Source organism: Pecten maximus, chromosome 16 (assembly GCF_902652985.1).
Source record: "Pecten maximus chromosome 16, xPecMax1.1, whole genome shotgun sequence".
Taxonomy (NCBI): domain Eukaryota; kingdom Metazoa; phylum Mollusca; class Bivalvia; order Pectinida; family Pectinidae; genus Pecten; species Pecten maximus.
The window spans coordinates 1,778,585-1,790,055 of NC_047030.1; positions in this window are offsets into that span (position 1 = coordinate 1,778,585).

Genomic DNA, 11,471 nt, shown 5'->3' on the forward strand with positions numbered 1-11,471 from the left:
TAAATGTATTGGTCCGAAATATACTTTCTATCCAACAGCAGTAAACTGTTATCCACAATTGATCATAATTTAGTACAGTTTAACATTGAAGATCTTGTAAATTATAATGAAATATTAGATGATGACTCGCATAATTTATCAGGACATCATCCAGTCATAAGTTCTATACCGTAACCTGGTTCTGCACACTTTTATCACAGAGCCAGAATATGTTAATATAACTGGGGAAAAGTGAGATACAAATGTTGTAAAACTTTATAGAAATTGTCTTAATGAATTCTTGAGTTCTATCAGCATCCCGACCGCATGGCAGCATAATAGTCGTATTGCGTTCAAATATGTTCTGGGGAAAAGTGAGAAACAAATGTTGTAAAACTTTATAGATAAATGAATTCTTGAGTTCTATCAGCATCCCGACAGCATGGCATCATAATAGTCGTATTGCGTTCAAATATGTTCTGGGGAAAAGTGAGAAACAAATGTTGTAAAACTTTATAGATATTGTCTTAATGAATTCTTGAGTTCTATCAGCATCCCGACAGCATGGCAGCATAATAGTCCTATTGTGTTAGTATAGTGCGCGCTGTTAAGACAGCCGCCGATGTAGGCCTAGCATCACCTATATAAAAGTTATTTAAAACCGTATTGGAATGCAGATTTAACAAAGCTACATGATATCATAGCTATACACAGACATAATTTGGTTTTGGAAGGTAGGTCAAGATCATGGAATGCCTAGCTTTGCGGTTTATAAAAAGAGTAAATTTATTTTTGTAGGAACTTAAAATATGCGTTCAATGTCAGAAATTGACAGATGTGGTGATGTAGACCAAAAACCTTTTTTTTGCAGTTGTATAAACGTAAAGAACGGAAACAACAGCAACCAATCACCGAGCTGAAGTACAACGGTAAAGTATTTAGAGAACCAACAGAAATATCGAGATTCTTGGACATCCCATTTTGAAATGATATTCCAAGATAAACTATGTTTTATGCAGATTGAAAAAAATATCTTAACAAATATAAATACAATTGAATTCAGGACAAAATTTGAAAAAAGATACCTTCCTAGCTACGGTTATCACACCAACAGAAATAGCGAGTGTAAGAAGCCTAACTCCAACAGAGCTGGAGGACTCGATGGGATTGTTTGTGAACATCTAAATCATGTGACAAAAACATATAGCTAGTTTATATACCAAGACGTTGGAAACGAGGAATTATTATCACGTGACATAAAGGGCAGGGAGAAGTAAAGGATGATCCTAATTGTTATTGGGGCGTTACGTTCCTACCGGTCATGGTGAAGCTTTATAAAAATGACGATATCAAGTACATTTTTCAAAAAAACCAACAGTCCGCTTACTAAAATAGTCTACGTAGTCTATGTACATCATCATTTACTTACAGGAGGGTATCCACTACTATATCGGAAAATTGTTCCAATTTTTGTGTCGCTTTTTAGACAGTAATGAGGCGTTTGATACGATATGGCACCCTTATTAAGACATACTAATATGTCTATTTGCAATTCCTTTTTGGTACATTGTAACAATCAGAATCATCCATTTAAATGGTCATAACTCCAAAATATCTATAATGAATTATTTCAAATTGGGGGTCAAAGATGATGATGGTGATGATGATGATGATGATGATGATGTGGAAGATTTCCTTTTCTGTAAAATGCAAGTGTGTCATACTTAGAGTTATGGTTACATGTATTATATGGATTAAGGGAGAAATCTGTCGCCACTAGGGAACCAGAATAGATCATGCGTAGCTTCAGAGCTGAAGTTTAATTTCTATCACACGTCCAAATACCAGAGCAGAGCTTTTTCACCTGTATATACTTACCTAGGTAGGCAAGCCTATATAATGTGTTCAACTAACTTCCTTGTGTGTTTAAGCTGGCTAACACTTATTTTTGGCGATTTTATTGCCTCTTGAACCAAAAGGACCAATGAGGACCGTTGTCTAGGAGTACACCACCTGCCAGGTTCAAATGAGGACCGTTGTCTAGGAGGAGACTAACCATGGTCAAAATGAGGACTGGTGTCTAGGAGTACACCACCTGCCATGGTGAAATGAGGACCGGTGTCTAGGAGTACACCACTAGCCAGGGTCAAATGAGGACACCACTATCCATGGTGAAATGAGGACTGGTGTCTAGGTGGTCACCACTAGCCATGGTCATATGAGGACACCACTATCCATGGTGAAATGAGGACCGGTGTCTAGGTGGTCACCACTAGCCATGGTCATATGAGGACACCACTATCCATGGTGAAATGGGGACTGGTGTCTAGGAGGACACCGCTAGCCAGGGTCAAATGAGGACTGGTGTCTAGGAGGACACCACCTGCCATGGTGAAATGAGGACTGGTGTCTAGGAGATCACCACTAGCCAGGGTCAAATGAGGACCGGTGTCTAGGAGGACAACACCTGCCATGGTGAAATGAGGACCGGTGTCTAGGATGTCACCACTAGCCAGGGTCAAATGAGGACCGGTGTCTAGGAGGACACCACCTGCCATGGTGAAATGAGGACCGGGGTCTAGGAGGTCACCACTAGCCATGGTCATATGAGAACTAGCTAGTGTCTCAGAGGACAACACCAGCCAAGGTCATATGAGGCCGGGCGTCAAATAAACTCCAACAACCAGGGCCCAATAGAAAGGCGGGTATGAACAGTCGGAGTCATATGAAGACGATCGTCACGGAAATACAAACAGTTAGGTTCATATGAGGACGGGTTTCAAGGGAACATCAAAATACCGAGCCTAATTATGTGAGCTTTTCACGTTTCTATATGCGTGGTGTCGTTGTCATTTTGGAGACCTTCCGCCCCTTTTATAATCAAAGTACTGTAAGTAGTGTAGCGCTAAAACTCTTGTGCAATTTTATCAGTTGACAATATTTTACACGTTTTTTTCTGTTGGAATTGTATCACAAACAGGATTTCCCTTATTTTTGAGCAAGTCGATATTCAGTTCTTCCATTGGTTCATTAACGTAATTTCACAGATATTACGTTTGGACCTGACCAAACCCACATGTCCATTGTATTCATTTCAGTTAGCCAAAAGCCGTTTGAAAGTGTTAACACAGTTGTTTCATTGAAAATGGTTGATGTTAACTTATTCCAACACACGTTGTTGACTTCTATTACATGAACGCACAAGTCAAATGTGTGAAGCAGTGGCAAGGTAAACATGAATGTCAGACGGACACTGCAACATTTTGAAGCGTTTTACCCTGGTCGTTGTATTGAGAAGATTTAGGGAAAAGACTATTCCGACTCTCAACGCTATCAGATTAATTAAATCTTAAAGAATGAAGAATTTGGTCGGACTCTACTAAGTTTAAGGAAACTCGCCATATTCTGATTCAGTCAATGCATGGAAAGGGTAGGTGGTATATCTTATCAATAAACGGGCCACAAATCCACCAATTGCAAAAGTGCCAATCGAATATGGCCGAACTGTTAAGGCATGTCAACATGTTACTAAGTTTGATGGAAATCTCTCGGACTACACATACTCCCAAACAACCTAAAATTCTACTTGCACACATGTATTAATGGCAACCCAAGATCACATATATATGGCTTGGTCGATGCCTTCATAATAGTTATATCTGTTTTCTATGCCAATGCCACGAAATTGCCAAAAAAAGGGGGGGGGGGGGGGGGGGGGGACGGAGTTATTAGGAAGAGTACCGGGAACTGGCAACGGTGTTTGGTGGATTTGAGGTATTTGCCGAAACGGAGAAAAACAAGAGATCCCAGAGGGATCTTGGCGTCCACCATTGAATGGTCTTTATAGATTCCATGTCAGATTGATCTTCTCTCTATTTTCTCTTCCTCTTACTAATCTGTGTAAATTGAGAAACATCCCTCAGTACTTTTCAAACAAATTGGTTTGGTTTAGTTTGTTTAACGTCCTATAAACAGCAAGGGTGTGCCATGTTTTGGATGTTGAGGAAAGCTAGAGTACCTGGAGAAAAAAACCACCGGCCTACGGTCAGTACAAAGGGAACCTATATATGAAATTTGAGATTTAGCGATAATGGCTGTCTGTCGGCCATGTTGTTTTCAGATTGGTCCCAAAATGCAATACGAGGGACTGAGAGGAACCTACATATGAAATTTCAGGAGGATCCCTTCTGTACTCTCCGAGAAATAACGATAACAAACTTCAATTGTCAAAATCTAAGATGGCTGCTTGTCGGTCATGTTGTTTTCCGATTGGTCCCAACATGAAATATGCATACATTGTAACTAGGGACCAAGGGCAACAACCTACATATGAAACTTCAGAAAGATCCCTTTAGTACTTTCTGAGAAAAAGCGATAAAAAACTTCAATTGTCAAAATCCAAGATGACTGCCTGTCGGCCATGTTGTTTTCTGACTGGTCCCAAAATGAAATATGCATACATTGTAACTAGGGACCAAGGGCATATGGTGGTGGGCTAAAAATGGGGTCATGATTGGTATTAATTTCAGAGAATGGACTCAAGTATATGTTCTACATTGCACAACTGTATCTTATGTAAAATTTTAGGGGTTTATTTTACAATCTTTCGTGATTCACAGTCCGATTCCCGTCTGAGTTGAATATTAATTCAATAGTTCTATATGTTGTTTAAATAGCATAATTGTTAAGACATCAATTGAAATATTAAAGACACTTGAATAAACTGTATATTTTTTCAATAATCAACACAAAGGTTGCTGCATTGAAATCATCTAAATTTTAAGAACATCTTATTTTGATATACATATGTTACACCATAACTTTTTTACACGTTTTATAATTCCATCATCCTCATTATGCAAATTCCACATGAACTTGTATAATACAAAATAAGAATAAAAGATAATGATTTAATATATTATGCATGGTTATACATATTACATAATATGCAAGAAATAGTGAGTGCGTGGCACAGTAGAATGGTGATTTGCAGTTTTTTGTGGCATTTTATATAAATTATACAAAGGCAACGCAATTACCAGTTTGTATTATTACTTTACCTTGATAAGTAAGATTATGAACTATATATGATTGACTACTCAGATTCAATTTCTGTATGAAATATTTAATATATGGATTTTCTGGGCAAAACGACTTTCAACATATTTCAATTATACAAATTACTCTATCCTACTCTTTAAGTCACCTAATACATTCACAGTTATGGAAGTAATTTCTACCATATAAGATTTCCTGAGGCTATACCTGAACTGTCCAGGTAATCAAAGAGAGGTACGGACAAATGCGCCCCCCCCCCCCCCCCCCCCCCGGACATTAGGTACTTATTATATTATAATTTGAGACACTGCAAATAGGGATCAAAATTTAATGTTTATTGCTTTTGTAGACATTTCTTTGATTATCAATATTTGCAGTATATTAGGAAGTCAAAAGTTATGTGTAATCAGTAACAATATGTTCATCATGGAGAACTTTCCTGAAATATTTAGCTTACTTAATAATATAAAGTTTGAAAAAATCAATTATGATGTTTAACCACAGACATATAATGCTACACTGACATTCAACCAAGGACCTTCATTTTCCACACAATTATTCTCCAAATTTCAGAGATAAAAACAACAATATATATATATATAGTTTCTGTTTTTCAAAAGTACAGATTTATATAAAGTATACCAGCTAAATTTATAACGAAGGGGCTTTTGTCCGGGGGGGCTAATGTCCGGGGGGGGGGGGGCTTTCGTCCGGAGGGGCTTTTGTCCTAGGGGCTAATGTCCGGGGGGGGGGAGGGGGGCTTTTGTCCTACACTCAAAGAGTGTCACACCTGTACCAGCAGGGGTGAGGAGAGGAGGGGAGGGGGAGGTGGTGGTGGTGGGGGTTGTTAACCTATAGACCTCCATTTTTCACCTGCGAGATATACCCAGAATTTCATAAGACTGCCTTTATAATAACTTTATAACAAGATGTAAATCATCTTTGAAGGTTTAAAGATACAGTATAATTTGTCGTTTTGTATCGGATTAGAAAACTCTACTGAGCTAGATCTAGTTACACTTCTTTTCCATAAAAACATATGTACTTGTACAATTAATATAATAATTATAATAAGACCATCAAATGTTAGATGGCTATTAAAATTCAAAATTTACACGGTGCAGATATGATTAAAAAGTTGTTACATTTCAATCTAAATATATAAAGTAAATTTCGGATCAATATTAAAACGATTCCCGGTGAAGATAGACGAGTTTTTACAAGAATTTATTTAATATATCTGTGTTTCATTTATACTCTGAACATTTTAAACATACAATTATTACAGTCACAATATGTATAGAAGTATATATACGTTTCTGTCTTCTTTTTTTTTTTTTTTATAAAAATTCATGTTTATAAGTTTCGTTTGAAAAATAAATAAAAGAGAGAGAGAGAGAGAGAGAGATTTTTGCCGATTTTTGTGAGAGAATGGCTGCAGTTCGGTCCCAATATTCTTAAGTCAATTGAAATATACTGTTTCTTAGCAAATATATCTAGGTTGTAAATAACATAATTTCACTTCAGGTAAAGTTGTTAATTGGAGAATTCACCTGTGACCAAATTTGGCGACAGTCGGAGTGTTTCACGGTTGGCTGACTCTTGTAATTAACCCCTTGGGGTCAATTAGTGTCACTGACCATACAGTGCTAACCTACACTTTGGTGAGTCCGTATATAGGACAACACAAAAGAACTTGCATGCAGCACTAGTGTTAGTCAAAATTTGAAGCGTCAAATTGACGAGCGGCTCAAATTATTTTCTGCGTCCATGCACTGATTTAAGATATTGAAATTATTATAAAATTATATTTGCAAATGAGCTACGAAAAGATAGTATTAAATCTATCTTTAGCCTACTGTACTACAGCTAAGCCTTACTGTTTGTTTGTGTTAAAAGGCCATTTACATTCCGAGCGAATATGAATTAAAACAACTATCAACACGCATGCGATATATTTATCTTTTCTTAAAATATAGATAGATATAATTATAATAAATGTATATATAAAAAAAATGCTGCTGCTTGGAATCGAACCCCGGCCGCCACAGTGGAACGCACCACCTCAACCTACTGAGCTAACCTGGACGTTAGTTAAACTAATGATATTTTATAAATAAGAGGCTATTCAGTCAAACATTAGTTTTCTTTTCTTTCAAAATTCATCTTTATGTTATATTTTCACCTGTCACAATCATAATTTATAATTCCCATTTGATTGGGTATATGTATACACTATACCACCAGTAGACATGTAAATGTTATCGGACCATTTGTATTATACATATTAATATAATTTGTACGTATAATTTATAAATAGCATTTTGGGAAAACACGGCATAATGTATTTTTACGTATGACAGAACACAAAACTATCAGTTCTCATCAGAATTAGGTCCGCTTATAGTCAAGGTAAGTCTTAAAGTTATATTACAAATATTGAATGTTTTATGTTATCAACTAGATTGCATGGTGTATGTATTGTTATGGACAAACAACTCCATGTCCAGCCATCTGAATTGGGTATGAGCTGTTCTTTTTCCTGTGATTCAACTTTGGGGGTCGCTGGTTCTCAGCTAACTTCGTCCTAAAGCAACAGGGATGTGTCGGCGTGTCTTTTATAAGTGTTAAATGGAGCTCCTGGCTTCCATTCTTACATTGTATTCTACATGTTCTTTGTCTTCCATCTTGATTTTACCTGATCAGCATATATCTGGTGTCGGCTGACTTACCTCGGGTACATATACTATTTACATTCTGTTTAGTTACACATTCCCACTACAGCCAAGGTACTTCCAAAGTAAGACCCCCCGCGCGCTTCCATCCGGGCCGAACAGAATGACCAATATCAGTTAACATAACTAGTTTCGGAATTGTAAAATAAATAAAGTTTATATCTAAATGAAGATGGCGTTGGCACCAGACACTATGCAACATCATTCTGTCACCGCCCTGATCAGGTTATAGATTACAGGTATAACATGTAAGCGGATTCTAGCCAATAGGTAAATGAAATGGAAACACCATCTGGGAAAACATTTCTCAAACAAAATGTTCAGAAGCATGCTGCAGATTAATTTCTATTGCCTTTTTGTTTCTGTTTTTTTTTCAAGCTCAAAATCTCTAAACATTAATTCTCTTCCAGCTTTTTCGCCAATTGTTTGTTTTTAAGGGAGGGAATTTCGCTAATGTTGAAGGTGGAGACGGAGGTTAAATGGGGCTCCTCGCAATTATTGCCGGTGGAGACGGAGTTACATAGACACGGTACCGACGGACACAATTCGTCCCTATTTATATTGATAAGATATATGGTGTTTCTACCAGGCAGTTCACGAAAAACACACAGTTAAAGTAATTTGACCGTAACGTAACTGCTATTGTCGAGTTTATTGAAACGTCAATAAGGCGTATTGATCTATGTGATAATCATCAAACACAGTAAAACATTCCGTACGTTTAATTGTATATAGTGACAAGACTCAATGGGGCATGAATGACAGTATGACATCATACGGTGATGTCTATTGATATAGATCTTGGTAATATACACGATCTATGTCTGGTATACATACACACAGGGTGATGTCTATTAATAAAGACCTATGTAATATACACGATTATGTCTGGTATACATACACACAGGGTGATGTCTATTAATAAAGACCTATGTAATATACACGATTATGTCTGGTATACATACACACAGGGTGATGTCTATTAATATAGACCTTGGTAATATACACGATTTATGTCTGGTATACATACACACAGGGTGATGTCTATTAATATAGACCTATGTAATATACACGATTTATGTCTGGTATACATACACACAGGGTGATGTCTATTAATATAGACCTTGGTAATATACACGATTTATGTCTGGTATACATACACACAGGGTGATGTCTATTAATATAGACCTTGGTAATATACACGATTTATGTTTGGTATACACTACAGCTTACGTGGACTTTGCGGTTTCCACGCGCCCACGGTGGACTGCCCACGCAATGTCCACTAGTGGACATGCGTGGGCAAAGTGTCCACGTTATTCCGCGATTCGTGATGGATCGGCAGATACCGTGGGTGTCCACGCAACAGCGCGGCCCGTCGAGGAACACTGGATATCGTGGCCCGCCGGAAGGCGTGTATGTCCACGGAACAGCGCGATCCGTCGTGGAACGCTAGATAGCGTGGCTAGCTTATGTTTTGAAGTTATGCTTACTTTACCGCGTCTCCTAATCACGGCCGAAGGCAGGATGTCCTCCCGATATATAAGAGTTACTTCCCTTCCGTTTCACTGGTAATGTAATATTTGAATAATGCTTTATTATAACGGGCCGTATACAACATGTAACATCTCATTAATTTTCTTTAGTAACGGGCCGTATATAACATGTAATATTTGAATAATGCTCTATTATAACGGGCCGTATACAACATGTAACATCTCATTAATTTTCTTTAGTAACGGGCCGTATATAACATGTAATATTTGAATAATGCTCTATTATAACGGGCCGTATACAACATGTAACATCTCATTAATTTTCTTTAGTAAAAGGCCGTATATAACATGTAATATTTCAATAATGCTCTATTATAACGGGCCGTATACAACATGTAGCATCTCATTAATTTTCTTTAGTAAAAGGCCGTATATAACATGTAATATTTCAATAATGCTCTATTATAACGGGCCGTATACAACATGTAACATCTCATTAATTTTCTTTAGTAACGGGCCGTATATAACATGTAATATTTCAATAATGCTCTATTATAACGGGCCGTATACAACATGTAACATCTCATTAATTTTCTTTAGTAACGGGCCGTATATAACATGTAATATTTCAATAATGCTCTATTATAACGGGCCGTATACAACATGTAACATCTCATTAATTTTCTTTAGTAACGGGCCGTATATAACATGCAATATTTGAATAATGCTCTATTATAACGGGCCGTATACAACATGTAACATCTCATTAATTTTCTTTAGTAACGGGCCGTATATAACATGTAATATTTCAATAATGCTCTATTATAACGGGCCGTATACAACATGTAACATCTCATTAATTTTCTTTAGTAACGGGCCGTATATAACATGTAATATTTGAATAATGCTCTATTATAACGGGCCGTATACAACATGTAACATCTCATTAATTTTCTTTAGTAAAAGGCCGTATATAACATGTAATATTTCAATAATGCTCTATTATAACGGGCCGTATACAACATGTAACATCTCATTAATTTTCTTTAGTAAAAGGCCGTATATAACATGTAATATTTCAATAATGCTCTATTATAACGGGCCGTATACAACATGTAACATCTCATTAATTTTCTTTAGTAAAAGGCCGTATATAACATGTAATATTTCAATAATGCTCTATTATAACGGGCCATATACAACATGTAACATCTCATTAATTTTCTTTAGTAACGGGCCGTATATAACATGTAATATTTCAATAATGCTCTATTATAACGGGCCGTATACAACATGTAACATCTCATTAATTTTCTTTAGTAACGGGCCGTATATAACATGTAATATTTCAATAATGCTCTATTATAACGGGCCGTATACAACATGTAACATCTCACTAATTTCCTTTAGTAACGGGCCGTATATAACATAATAATTTTAATTGTAAATAATCTAATAATCTCAGATTAACACTAGTAAATATCTTTTATGTAATTTGCGTGTACACCATTGTATTAATGTATTTTATGTTACAGAAGTTAAAACGCAAAGTAAACGATGTGCTTATATCAGTTGATACTGTGTTATAGGATAAATTCTTTTAATGCGTCATCTTTACGAGCCCATGTCTGTGTGAAGCACCTTCTATTTAAAAAATATATATATCTAAATTTCATTAAGTGTGAACTATATTACAGATATTCTTTCCGTATATTACTTATGATCTGATCAATAATAATCATATGTTGGTTACGTACATTATGTATGTTGGTTTATGGGTTCTCACGTAATAACTACGGAATAAAATTTGTTGATATCATAGTTATCATCTGCTTTAAGTTTGAAACAAAAGCAAGACCAGTCTATAATCATTAATTAATTCGCTGTATAGGAAAGCAAAATACCGTTACAAAAACTGAGTTGAACGGGTAAATGCCTGGGGCTAAGGCCTCGCAGCGGTTGCTATGACGACTTGGTGTGACAAACGAGCTAGAGCTGTGAATCCGTCGACACGGGTGACTGACCCACAAGGTAAGAAAAATCGTCTGGATTACCGCGGCGGGGGGAGGGGGTCTCCTTTCTCCCACTTCTTACAAATAAGTTACGGGCAGGTATGTTGTGACAGTCATTATAGTCTTCACCTATACCTTACCTGGATTTTACCTGTGTTCTCCAAAGTTCTCCAAAATTACCTGTATCTTAT